The following is a 13,212-nucleotide window of genomic DNA, read 5'->3' as shown; positions in this document are numbered from 1 at the left end:
TAAATCATTCTATCACCCAAACATAAGCACACTTAGCAGTTTCTTTGTGGCCCCTTGTTCTATTCATGTAATTTTTTTAAATAATGGGGATTGCACAGTGTAATTCTTTGTGCTTTTAAAAACGTGTAGTTAACATGATCAGGCGCCATGAAATCCTCTACAGCAGTTGCTGTTAGTGGGGTACTATTAGTGAACCATTATCTACTTAATTTCTTGTGTTGGATCCACTCTTTCTTGCCTATCCCAGGCCGTGGCTTTAATATTCCTGTTTTGCCTTCAGTTTATCTCCTCTTCAGAGTATTCTCGTCAACGTACAACCCCTCCAGCTACCGTTACCCTTTCTAGGGCTTAGCTTCCTTTTATACCAGAATTAGGAAGACTCGCGAGCTCCCTATCGCTACTTCCTCCTCTTGTCCTTTCTCTTGAACGCTGGTTCAAGCTAAGCTTTTGGTCCCACCTCGCCTCTGAAACAGCTCCTCTTGGGGTTAGGTGACACCATATTGCCAAATCCCCCTGTTGGCAGCCTTTGACTGGGCCTCCCATGGCTTCCTTGAATCGCTGTCCCCTGGTGGCACTGGGACACAGCTCTTTTGATAGTCCTTTTACCTTGATGGTTGCTCTCCTCAGCCTCCTTGCTGGTTCCTTCTCATCTCCCTAACTTACACAAATTATAATGCCTCGAGGTGGTCCTCCCACCTCCTCTCTGGTCTGTACACTGGGTGATCTCATCCCGTGTCACGACTAGGTCACTTGTCAACACGCCCTGAATGTGTTTCTCCTGGCAGGATCTTCCAAACAGCCACTTTTACATGTGTGAAACCTGCTTACACACTGCTGCATCTCAGTCAGAGGCAGCGCCATTCTTCCTGTTGCTCAGGACAGAGCTCCTTGTGTGGTCTCTGCGTTCCTTCCACGTTCCAAATTTGATTGGTCGGCACATTAAAAATTGATCTCAAACCTGACTGCTTCTCACTGCCTTCTTGGCTACAGCTGTCATTTAAGCCCCCCGGGTCATCTCGCCTGGGTTATTCCAGTGACCTCCTCCCTGCTCTCTGCTCACCTGAGCTGAGCTGCTCTGCAGTTGACTCTCAGCACAGATTCGGGTGATGCACTGCTTTGTTCAGAGCCCTCCATGGTTTCTCATCTCCCTCAGAAAAAAAGCCAAAGTCCTTAAGGCAGTTTATGAGGCCCCTTGTACCCAGGTCCCTGCTGCCCCTGTGACTTCATGTCCTGACCCCACTCCTTGTCACCTGGCTCCTGCCACACCCAGCTCGGGCCTGGGCATGCCTCGGCTCTGTCTGAAACATCAGGTCCCCACGTGCCATGGGTCTGCCTCTCACTGAGTTCTCTTTTCAGAAGTTCCCTCCTCAGAGAGGCTGCTGGATAACCCAGCACCTTGCCCACTCGCTCCATCCCTTACCCTGAGCTTTGCCACTGCACCGATAGTCTGGCGCTTACTGCTTTGTGCACTGCCTTACTGCCCCCCATGGGGCAGGAACTATGCTTTGCTCGCTGTGGTACACACACTGCTTCAGACCGTGCCCGACGGCGGACGTGCTGAATAAACGTTCGTTGAGTAAATAAGTTAACGAGCACATTCTTTTCTAAAGCAGGTGGGTTCGGTAGGGACCTAGGCACACAAGGGTAATTAAAAATTATAGGAATAGACTTCGCATGCTGTGAGTCAGAGGAGGGAAATTGGCTCATCTAGTAGAGCCTTAATGCACGAGGTGAGGTTTGGATTTCGTAGGTAGAAATGAAGAGAATTGAATTTGACTCCTGCAGTTGGAGATGGGAGCTGCGGAAGCCATTGAAGGAAGGGTTCAGCTGCTGGATCTTGCATTCAGGGGGCCCTGGGTGCAGTTGGACGTCCTGCACAGGCAGCATGGTGTCCTTCACGTGGACCGCTCACAGGGGCCGTCCGTCTCATGTCTTGAGTTCTCTCGTTGGCATTCTCTCTGCACTGCGACCCGCACCCTCAGGGCCCTGTGTCCCCAGGGTGCCAGCAGTGGGCGCCTGCGGGGCAAGCAGCTGCCTGCGGCTGCGGCCTCACATCTTGCTCTGGAGCCTGCTTCTGCTCCTCAGCCCCCTGTAGAGGGACTAAGAACCCGCTGCCTTTAGGAGTCAAGACCCTGGCCCGTAGACTTTTCTTCTGGGTAGAGCATCCTTTGGGCCTGCTATCTCAGCCCCGCCCCTTCTGTGTTTTTTGCTTTATTCTAACCAACAGAAACTTTTATTCTGGTTTGGCGCACTATTATATTGTAGAAATAAATTTAAAAAGTCACTTATGTTCTGAGTGGAAGGGAAGGTCTTTGCATATCCTCACTTTGCTGTTTTACTTAGCTTTTTTTTTTTTAATGTACGTTTAATAGTATTCACTTTTTGGAGTAGAATTCAGAGAATTTTGACAGATGTGTAATTTCCATGACAATTGGGGTACAAAGCAGTTCCTTCCCTCCCAGCAGTTCCCTTGTGCTGCCACTCTGTAGTCAACTCTTTCCCCAGCCCTTGGCAGCCTCTGACCCCTGAGTGTGTGTTTTCTGTTTTTTTCAGGATGTCAGCTAAAGGAACTCACACAGCGTGGAGCCTTTTGAGTCTGGCTTCTTCCACTGAGCGTAATGCATTTGAGATTCATCCAGGTTGCTGCATGTACCAAGAATGTTTCTTTTTGTGGAGTAGTAGTCCACGGTGTGGATGGACCACGGTTTATCCATTCACTCGTTCAAGGACATTTGGATTCTTGCCCGCCTTTTAATACAAGTAATGAATGAACAGTTCACATTGCATTATAGTCAGACAGTACAGAAGTACCCCAAGCATGATGAGGTTCCTCTTTGCTCTTTCTCCTCATTCTTGACTTCCCCAAACTGACTGATTTGGTATCCATTTCTTTTCAAAGTGTATTCTTGTAAACAGCATATAGTTGAGTCTTATTTTCTTAATCTAGATTGTGACTTTAAGATTTTTATTTGATATTTGGTCTATTTAATTTTTTTAATATAAATTTATTCTACTTATTTTTGGCTGCGTTGGGTCTTCATTGCTGCACGCAGGCTTTCTCTAGTTGCAGCGAGCGGGGGCTACTCTTGGATGTGGTGCGAGGGCTTCTCGTTGCAGTGGCTTCTCTTGTTGCGGAGCATGGGCTCCAGGTGCGCAGGCTTCAGTAGTTGTGGCTCACAGGCTCAGTAGTTGTGGCTCACGGGCTCTAAAGTGCAGGTTTAGTAGTTGTGGCACGCGGGCTTAGTTGCTACACGGCATGTGGGATCTTCGTTCCCAGACCAGGGCTCGAACCCATGTCCCCTGCATTGGCAGGCGGATTCTTAACCACTGTGCCGCCAGGGAAGCCTCTATTTAATTTTTAAATAAACGCTTTGGAATAACTTCAGATGTACAGAAAATTTGCAAAAATAGGTTTCTTTCTATATATTAGAAGCTACATTCTCTGTGAGGGTGATATCTCCCACAAGGGGATCAGAATTGGTTCTTGAGAGGAAGGTGAGAAAAAATTAGGTATGACAGTGGGTTGTGGCATCCCAAAGAGTCATGGTACTTCACAGATAGACAGCATAGCTATGGTTTACGACTTCATGGGGGACGGTGGGGAGAGAAATTCCTAACTAGGCTTCTCAGGGGGACAGTGGGGAAAAAAAGGTTGAGAAATAGCAGCAGAATAATGTATTGGGCATTTGTAGCTTTATTGGCTGGTGTTTGAGGAAGCACTTCTTCAGTTTGTCTTGAATGTTCCTCTCAAGCTGAGATAGATCCCACCCGGTGTAGTACAGGGGGCGCTGGCCCATCGGGTTAAGGACCCACCACCAACACCATGATTTTAATCAGAAGGGACCTTGGGGACCTGAAGTCTGGGCTTCCATTTCCACTGCAGCCCCAGAGAGGTCAGGCCTCTGTAGTAGCACATGGTGTAACGCACCCTTAAAACTGAGTTTTAAAACTCAGTTTAGTCCATTTTATATCTTTTGGAACTTACGTATTTTAGGAACTACTATGGAACCTTCATAACCTGCTCTGAGGTGGGAGAAGAATGAGTGTTTTGTTAGCCAACAGGACTTTTGTTAAGTGACATCTGGAGTTACCATCGTAATAGATGCTAACAGTTTACTACGAAAAATTTCAAAGATACACAAAGATTGAAAGAATTTTATAGTAAACACCTAGATAGCCACCACCTAGTTTTCTATTATTAACGTTTTACTGACCTGCTTTATCACATATCCATCTATCCATCCATCTTTTAAAAATTTGGGGGAGCAATTCAAGATGAGTGAAAGCATTGTTTTTAATGTGTTTAATTTCAGCCTTTCTTTTACTCCCTCTGGCAGAGGTAGTTGGTCCATATTTGGGGTGTCTATCAAGTTACTTAGGGCCGCACAAAGACAACTTATAAAAAGCCCTTGAATACAGGTTACCAGGGAGTGGAGGGCAGAGAGCATTCTCCACAGAGGGGAGTTCTGGAGGGCGGCAGTGCTTTTCCAGGGAAACAGGGAGGGTTCATGTGGCTGGACGTGGGGTGTCTGGGGGTGAAGGTCCTCGTGGTGTAGCTGCCACCGCTCTGCTGGCAGGGGTCAGTCTCCATCCCCGCCTGGGCTCCCCCTGAATCACTTTCTCACAAAACTGAGATGTGGTGGTGGTGCCTGGAGCTCGCGGACCTCAGACTCCCCCGGCCGACGCTGCCTGCGTTTCAGCCCTGCACAGGCCTGCGCCGTGTGGACGTGGCCCCGGCGGTGCCCTGAGTGGCGTCCTTCACCCTGGCCTTTCTTAACCCGCCTGTGCCTGTTACTAGGCCTCCAGTCTTTTTTTTTTTTATTTTTATTTTTTATTTTTTTTATTTTTATTTTTTGCTTTATAACAAATTTAATCAGTTATACATATACATATGTTCCCATATCCCCTCCCTTTTGCGTCTCCCTCCCACCCTCCCTATCCCACACCTCCAGGCAGTCACAAAGCACCGAGCGGATCTCCCTGTGCTATGCGGCTGCTTCCCACTAGTTATCTATTTTACGTTTGGTAGTGTATATATGTCCAAGCCACTCTCTCACCTTGTCACAGCTTACCCTTCCCCCTCCCCATATCCTCAAGTCCATTCTCTAGTAGGTCTGTGTCTTTATTCCTGTCTTACCCCTATGTTCTTCATGACATTTTTTTTTCTTAAATTCCATATGTGTGTGTGCAGCAGCATCTCTGTTTGAGGAGAGCCCCAGGTTGAAAGGAGAAGCTTTACTTAGTCTTGGATTTGTTTGTCGTCCCATCGCTGACTTGACTTTGAAATACAAATGGTGTTAAACGATGGCGTGAGTTTCTTTGTTTTCAGAGATGGAGATGAAACAGCTGAGAACCACTGTCCTAGAATCTCCCTGTCTTCCGTCGCCACCCCGGGCGAGGCTGTGTACATTGCTGCTTGTTCTGCAGAGCTCTCTGCCCCTGGTTTTCCTCCATTCTGCCAGGATGTCATTGTTTTTAGGCCATTTCAGGAGACAGGAAATGTGTTTTAAGGAAAAACCATGAGTTGATACTGACTCCCTGTTCTTATCCAGCATCATGGAGTTGACCCGTGCCTTCCTTCCCCGTTCCGCTGGTGATTATTTTGTCCTTTCCAGAGTTAGATTTGCTTCTGTTTGCGTTCAGTTTTAGGGAGTTCTTCATCCCTATTGATTTAATTTTGCTTTTTGAACATGTAACACTTTAACATGATTCTAAAAGTCAAAACGATATGAGATGGTGTACTCAGAAGCGCTCCTTCATTCGCTGTCCTGCCAGTCCGCTTGCACCCACCCCCTTCATTTCTGGCTTATTCTTCCTGAGTTCCTTTTTTTGCAAAAGTAAGTAGGTATTTATCGGGTGTTGTTGCTTCCAGACTCTTTAGTGGACATAACTAGGAAATATATTTTTTAAGAAAAATACATATACAGATATGTATATTTGCTTATTTTTATTGGAATATAATTAACATACAACATTATATTAGTTTTAGGTGTTGATCATAATGATTTGACATTTGTGTACATTGCAAAATGGTCACCACAATAAGTCTAGTTACCATCTGTCGTCATACAGAGTTACAATTATTTTTTCTTGTGATGAGAATTTTCAAGGTTTACTCTCTTGGAGCTTCCCTGGTGGCACAGTGGTTAAGAAACCGCCTGCCAATGCAGGGGACATGGGTTCGAGCCCTGGTCCGGGAAGATCCCACATGCCGCGGAGCAACTGAGCCCACGCGCCACAACTACGGAGCCTGCGCTCTAGAGCCCGTAAGCCACAGGTACTGAAGCCCACGCGCCTAGAGCCTGTGCTCCGCAACAAGAGAAGCCACCGCAGTGAGAAGCCCGTGCACCGCAACAAAGAGCAGCCCCCGCTCGCTGCAACTAGAGAAAGCCTGCGCGCAGCAGTGAAGACCCAACGCAGCCAAAAATAAATAAATAAAATTAAAGAAAAAATTAATTTACTCTCAGCAATTTTTGAACATGCAGCACAATATTACTGGCTACAGTTCCCAAGCTCTACCTCCCCAGGACTTATTTATAACTGGAAGTTTGTACCTTTTGATCCCCTTTAACCCACTTCGCCTACCACCCAACCCCCACTGCAACCACCAATTTGTTCTCTGTATCTGTGAGTTTTGTTTAGCTTTCACATACAAGTGAAGTCATACAGTATTTATCTTTCTTTGTCTGACTTATTTCACTTAACATAATACCCTCAAGTTCCATCCATGTTGTTGCAAATTGCAGGATTTCATTCTTTTTATGGCTGAGGAATATTCCATTGTATATATCTCTATATCTATCTGTCTATATATCTCACATCTTCTGTATCCATTCATTTATTGATGGGCACTTAGATTGCTTCTGTATCTTGGCTATCGTAAATAATGGTGCATATGAACATAGGGGTACATATAGCTTTTCAAATTAGTGTTTTTGTTTTCTTCAGATACGGTGGAATTGCTGGTAATAGAATTGTCGTATGGTAGTTCCATTTTTAATTTTTTTGAGGAACCTCCATACTGTTTTCCATAGTGGCTGCACCAGTTTACATTCCCACCAACAGTGCCTGAGGGTTCCCTTTTTTCCGCATCTTTGCCAGCATTTGTCATTTGTGGTCTTTTTGATGAGAGGTGTGAGGTGTGAGGTGATACCTTTCAGGTGTGAAGTGCTATCTCGTGGTTTTGATTTGCATTTGCCTGATGATCAGTGATGTTGAGCATCTTTTCATGTACCTGTTGACCATCTGTTTCTTCTTTGGAAAAATGTCTATTCGGATCCTCTGTCCATTTTTCAGCTGGATTGTTTGTTTTTTTGTTATTGAGCTGCATGAGTTCTGTATATAGTTTGGATGTTAACCCCGTATCAGACACATGATTTGCAAATATCTTCTTCCATTCTTCCTGTAAAAAGATGGCCTTTTTATTTTGTTGACGGTTTTCTTTGTTGCACAGTGCTTTTAAGTTTGATGTCTCCCGTTTGTTTATTTTTGCTTTTGTTGCCATTGCCTTTGGAGTCAGATACAAAAAAAGAAAAAAAAAATCTCCAAGGGAGATGTCAAGAAGCTTAACCACCTGTGTTTTCTTCTAGGAGTTTTATGGTCTCTGGTCATACATTCAAGTCATTAATCCATTTTGAGTTAATTTTTGTGTATGGTGTAAGATAGTGGTCCAGTTTTATTTTTTTTGCCTGTGGCTGTTCAGTTTTCCCAACACCATTTATTGAAGAGACTATTTCTTTCCCATTGTATTTTCTTACCTCCTTTGTCATAAATTAATTGACCATATATGTGTGGGTTTACTTTTGGACCCTCCGTCTGTTCCATTGATCTGTGGGTTTGTTTTTATGCCAATACCATACTTTGTGACTACTAAAACTCTGTAATGTAGTTTGAAATCAGGGAGCTTGATGCCTCTAGCGTTGTTCTTCTTTCTCAAGATTACTTTGGCTTTTCATGCTCTTTTGTGGTTCCATACAAATTTTTAGATTGTTTGTTCTATTTCTGGGAAAAATACCTTTGGGATTTTGATAGGGATTGCATTGAATTCGTAGATTGCTTTACGTAATATGGACATTTTAACAATATTAATCCTTCTAATCTGAGAGCACAGGATATCTTTCCATTTACTTGTGTCATCTTCAGTTTCTTTCATCAGTGTCTTACAGTTCTTAGTGTACAGGTCTTTTACCTCCTTGGCCAGAAAATTCCTAAGTATTTTATTCTTTTTGATGCAATTGTAAATGGGTTTTTCTCTTAACTTCTCTAATAATTCTTAGTATATGAAAATCTAACAGATTTTTGCATATTGATTTTGTGTCCTGCAACTTTACTGAATTCATTTATTAACTGCAACAGGTTTTTGGTGGAGTCTTGAGGGTTTTCTGTACATCATATCGTGTCATCTGCAGATGGTGACAGTTTTACTTCTTTTTGATCTTGGATGCCTTTTACTCCTCTTCCCTGTCTGATTGCTCTGGCAGGGCTTCCAACAGTGAGTTGAATAAAAATGGCAAGAGGGGGGGCATCCTTGTCTTGTCCTGATGTGAGAGGAAATGCTTTCAGCTTCCCACTGTCGAGTATGATGTAGCTGTGGGCTTGTCATACGTGGTCTTTATTACGTTGAGGTATGTTCCCTCTGTACCCACTTTGTTAAGAGTTTTTATTCTAAATGGATGTTGAATTTTGTCAAATGCTTTTTCTGCATCTATTGAGATGATCATATGATCTTTATCCTTCATTTTGTTACTGTGGTGTAACACGTTGATTGATTTGCTGATGTTGAACCATCCTTGCATCTCTGGAATAAGTCCCAGTTGATCACAGTGTATTATCCTGTTAATGTATTGTTGAATTCAGTTTGCTGAGGATTTTTGCATCTGTGTTCATCAGGGAAGTTAACCCGTAATTTCTTTTTTGGTGGTGTCCTCGTCTGGTTTTGGTATCGGTAATGCTGGCCTTGTAAAATGAATTTGGGAGTGTTGCCTCCTTTTCATTTTTTTGGAAGAGTTTGAGAAGGATAGGCATTAAATCGTTTTTGAATGTTTGGTAGAATTCATCAGTGCTGCCGTCTGGTCCTGGACTTTTGTTTGTTGGAATGTATCTTTTTTTTTATTTTTTATTTATTTATTTTTGGCTATGTTGGGTCTTCGTTGTTGCATGCGGGCTTTCTCTAGTTGCAGCAAGTGGGAGCTACTCTTCGTTGCAGTGAGCAGGCTTCTCATTGCGGTGGCTTCTCTTGTTGTGGAGCATGGGCTCTGGGCGCGTGGGCTTCGGTAGTTGTGGCTCGCGGGCTCTAGAGTGCAGGCTCAGTAGTTGTGGTGCACTGGCTTAGTTGCTCTGTGGCATGTGGGATCTTCCCGGAGCAGGGCTCGAACCCGTGTCCCTGCATTCTTTTTATTAAAAAAATAAACAGGGCTTCCTTGGTGGTGCAGTGGTTAAGAATCCGCCTGCCAATGCAGGGGATGTGGGTTCGATTCCTGGTCCAGGAAGATCCCACATGCCATGGAGCAACTAAGCCCATGCACCACAACTACTGAGCCTGCGCTCTAGAGCCTGCGAGCCACAACTTCTGAGCCCGCGTGCCACAACTACTGAAGCCCACATGCTCTAGGGCCTGCGTGCTGCAACTGCTGAGCCTGCGTGCTGCAAATATTGAAGCCCGCACGCCTAGAGCCCATGCTCTGCAACAAGAGAAGCCACTGCAGTGAGAAACCCGTGCACTGCAATGAAGAGTAACCCCCGCTCGCTGCAACTAGAGAAAGCCTGCGGGCAGCAATGAAGACCCAACGCAGCCAAATAAAAATAAAAATAAAAATGAATGAATGAATGAATGCAGGAAAGGTATGTCTGTGTCCTTCCATTAGTCCATCTGTCTGTCTTTCTTTTCCCCTTTCTTATACAAAGTTATTTCCTCATATATAGTCTTTTGCACTTTGTTTATTTGATTTAGCAGTATGCGTTCTGGAAATTGCTTTATACCAGTTCATGGAGATCTTCCTCATTCTTTTGTACAGCTACGTAGTACTCCATTAAGTGAATGTACTGTAATATAGTCAACCAGTCTCTGAAATATTATGGACATGCAGTTTATTTTGCGTCTACAAATAATGCCTTAGTGAATAAACATTGTGCTTGTGTGTTTTCATTTTGAAGGTGGATATTCATGGTGAATGTGTAGTGGGACTGCTGGGTCGAAGAGTAAGAGCATGTGTAGTTTCTTCTTTTTTTTGGCTGTGCTGAGTCTTTGTTGCGGTGTACAGGCTCTTCGTTGTGGCACGTGGGCTCGGTAGTTGTGGCATGAGGGCTTAGTTGCCCTGCGGCATGTGGGATCTTAGTTCCCCAACCAGGAATCAAACCCGCGTCCCCTGCATTGGAAGGCGGATTCTTAACCAGTGGACCACGAGGGAAGTCCTGAGCATGTGTAGTTTTGGCTAAATGGTGCCAGGTCCCTTTGTAGGGCTGTACAGCTTAACATCCCACAGCAGAGTTGAGAGGGCCTGGTTCCCACAGTCTCACCAACAGAGTGTGTTGTCTGGCTTTTGAATTTTGTTAGGCTGATAGATGAGAAATGATATTTCAGCTTAGTTTTAATTCATGTTTCTTTCATTATGAGTGATGGATTTACAAGTGAATGTGCTTGAAAAATTCAGCTTCAAGTCTTACTTTGGAGTTTTACTTTGTTTTACTGATTTTTGCAATAGAAAATCCCATTTCATAAATATAGGCTAGGCGTGAGTGAAATGAATCAGACGTTTGGTTCGTTACTTGTGAGCAGCCTTGTAGAGAGAGAGTCATAGTGTTTTGGTGGGTCTTGACGTTAGTCACGAAGGCCAAGCCTGGGTTCTGGTTGATGTTGGTGGTTGCGTTAGGAAGTTGTGGAGCTGGCCTTATTTCCGGCAGGCCAGGCCTTCTCTGGTTTCTGCCTCTGCATACCTTCATGGCCTGTGAGGGGCTCTTTGATGCAGACGCTGCGCATTGGACGTGGGGGGCTTCCTCCGTTCAGAAATGGCCCTCTTGATGGTGCAGTATAGAAACGCTTCCCCACTCTTAACAGCAGGGCTCCCTGGGTGGTGAGCGGTGCCTGGCCCTTGGCTGTGGTGTGGGAGGCTCCTCGACTGTGGCGATGAGCGCAGTGAGCCTGGCGGCCCGGGGCGTCTGCTCAGCTCCCGCTTCTCGTTGCCGGGTGGGATGTGGCCCAGTGTGGCCAGTGCTTGGATGTTTCTAATGAATGAAGCTGACAACTTACGTTTTTTATGTGAAATCTCCTGGTTTAAAACTATCAATTGAAATGAACCCAAGCAGCAGATGACGTCATACAGACTAAAACCGTTTCTTCGGTCTGCATAGAGCCAGGGCGGCCATGAGTGCCAGCATCTCCTTCCGAGCGGCTTGGGGACTCCCCACCCAGGGTGGTGTAATGGCCCTCTGAGCCCTGGCGCTGTCTGTCTCCTCGGCCTTGGTCTTCAGCACGCTAATATTCTAGCACTTTCCTCTCCTCTGCTTTTCCCCTGCTCGCTCGTTTACTCACCAAGCACCTACCGGGTGTCTCTTATATGCCAGGCACTGTTTTGGTTGCTGGTGGTTCATCAGTGAGCCCAGTCAGACAGCCCTCCCTTACACCGCACGCTGTTGTGCTTGGCCAAAGACGTTTCTTTTAACGTGTACAGAGAGAGCTAGAAATAGGTATACGCCCATATATGTGTTGCCATGTCGAGATTTTAAAAACGTATATACATATAATATATATGCTACACATGTTTGGCTTTACTCAAGTTATATAACTTAAGTACGTACAAGTGTTTCCTCATTCTTTTAGTGGCTGCCTCTAAGGGGTGGTTATACCAAATTTTGTTAAAAGTTCCCTATAGGTGAGCATTTACATTGTTTGAAGTTTGACATTATAATTAATATTATAATAAACATCTTTGGACAACTGTATATTTGTGTGAATAGATCCCTAGAAGTGGAGTTCCTTGATCAGTGTACATTAAAATTGTGATAGGTAATGCCGCGTTACCCTCCACAAAGCTATAGCTGTGCTTTACTTCCCTCATTTGTGTAGGGCGGGTTCGCCATTTCCTAGCAGCCTTACTAAACCTGAATATTATCAGTCTTTTGATCTTCACTAACCTGTCAAACAACAAATAATTGTCTCACTTTATTTCATATCTTGTTATTAATAAGGTTAAGCTTTTTTTTTTTTTTTTTTTTTTTTTTTTTTGGCGGTACGCGGGCCTCTCACAGCTGTGGCCTCTCCCGTTGCGGAGCACAGGCTCCGGACGCGCAGGCTCAGCGGCCACGGCTCATGGGCCCAGCCGCTCCGCGGCATGTGGGATCCTCCCGGACCGGGGCACGAACCCGTGTCCCCTGCATCGGCAGGCGGACTCTCAACCACTGCGCCACCAGGGAAGCCCAAGGTTAAGCATTTTTGATGTTTATCTGTCATTTGAATTTCTTGTAGAATTTCTAGTTTATAGCCTCTTTTCTTGGGCTGTTTGGCTCTTTTTGATTTGTGGGAATTCTTAAGGATGAATAACCTTTTGTCATATAGGCTTCAAATATTTTTTATCAATCTGACTTTTTGTAACGTTCTTCTTTAGCAAGGTTGTCAGTTGTTAATGCTTTTTAAAAATAAAGATTGTTTCTAGGTTTCACGCCATGTTTAGGAAACTCTTCATCACTGCAGGATTATAAAGATATTCTCATATGTTTCAAAATATTTTTATGGTTTGATTTTACGCCCCCCGAGTAATTTTTGTGAATGGTATGAGGTGCAGGGGTGGGCGGGGCTCAGGGGGTAGATCTGACTTTTATTTTTCTGAATGGATCGATCTAAGACAGTTTGGATTTTAATTCTCTGGCTTCGGGACTTCTCTGGCTGTCCAGTGGTTGAGACTCCGCGCCTCCAGTGCTTCCACTGCAGGGTGCGCAGGTTCGATCCCTGGTCAGGGAACTAAGATCCCACATGCCGCAGAGAGCAGCCAAAATATAAATAAAAAAATAAATAAGTGATAAAAAAAATAATTCTTTAGCTTTACAGAAAGCTGTTATGAACTTTAGTAATGCTTTAAAATGACTTCTTATTTTAAAAAATCTCAACAACAGTCAGAGAGTTTTAAAAATAGCATCTGTCCGTGAGAGGCCTTTTTCTCTTTGGTCTGCAGCTCTTGGTGAGGCACGAATTTGTGGGCCCCACAAAACCCTGAGAGGCTC

At 44.6% G+C, this 13,212-nt stretch overlaps 1 protein-coding gene across 10 annotated transcripts in view; it reads left to right on the top strand.

Moving 5' to 3' along the window:
- Positions 1-13,212, top strand: part of EP400 (E1A binding protein p400) — a 114,677-nt gene that overhangs the window by 977 nt on the left and 100,488 nt on the right. The window lies entirely within an intron of this gene.

This window comes from Mesoplodon mirus (genome assembly GCF_964341445.2).
Source record: "Mesoplodon mirus genome assembly, chromosome: 13".
Classification (NCBI taxonomy): Eukaryota; Metazoa; Chordata; class Mammalia; order Artiodactyla; family Ziphiidae; genus Mesoplodon; species Mesoplodon mirus.
This window is presented reverse-complemented; position numbering and strand designations above follow the sequence as displayed.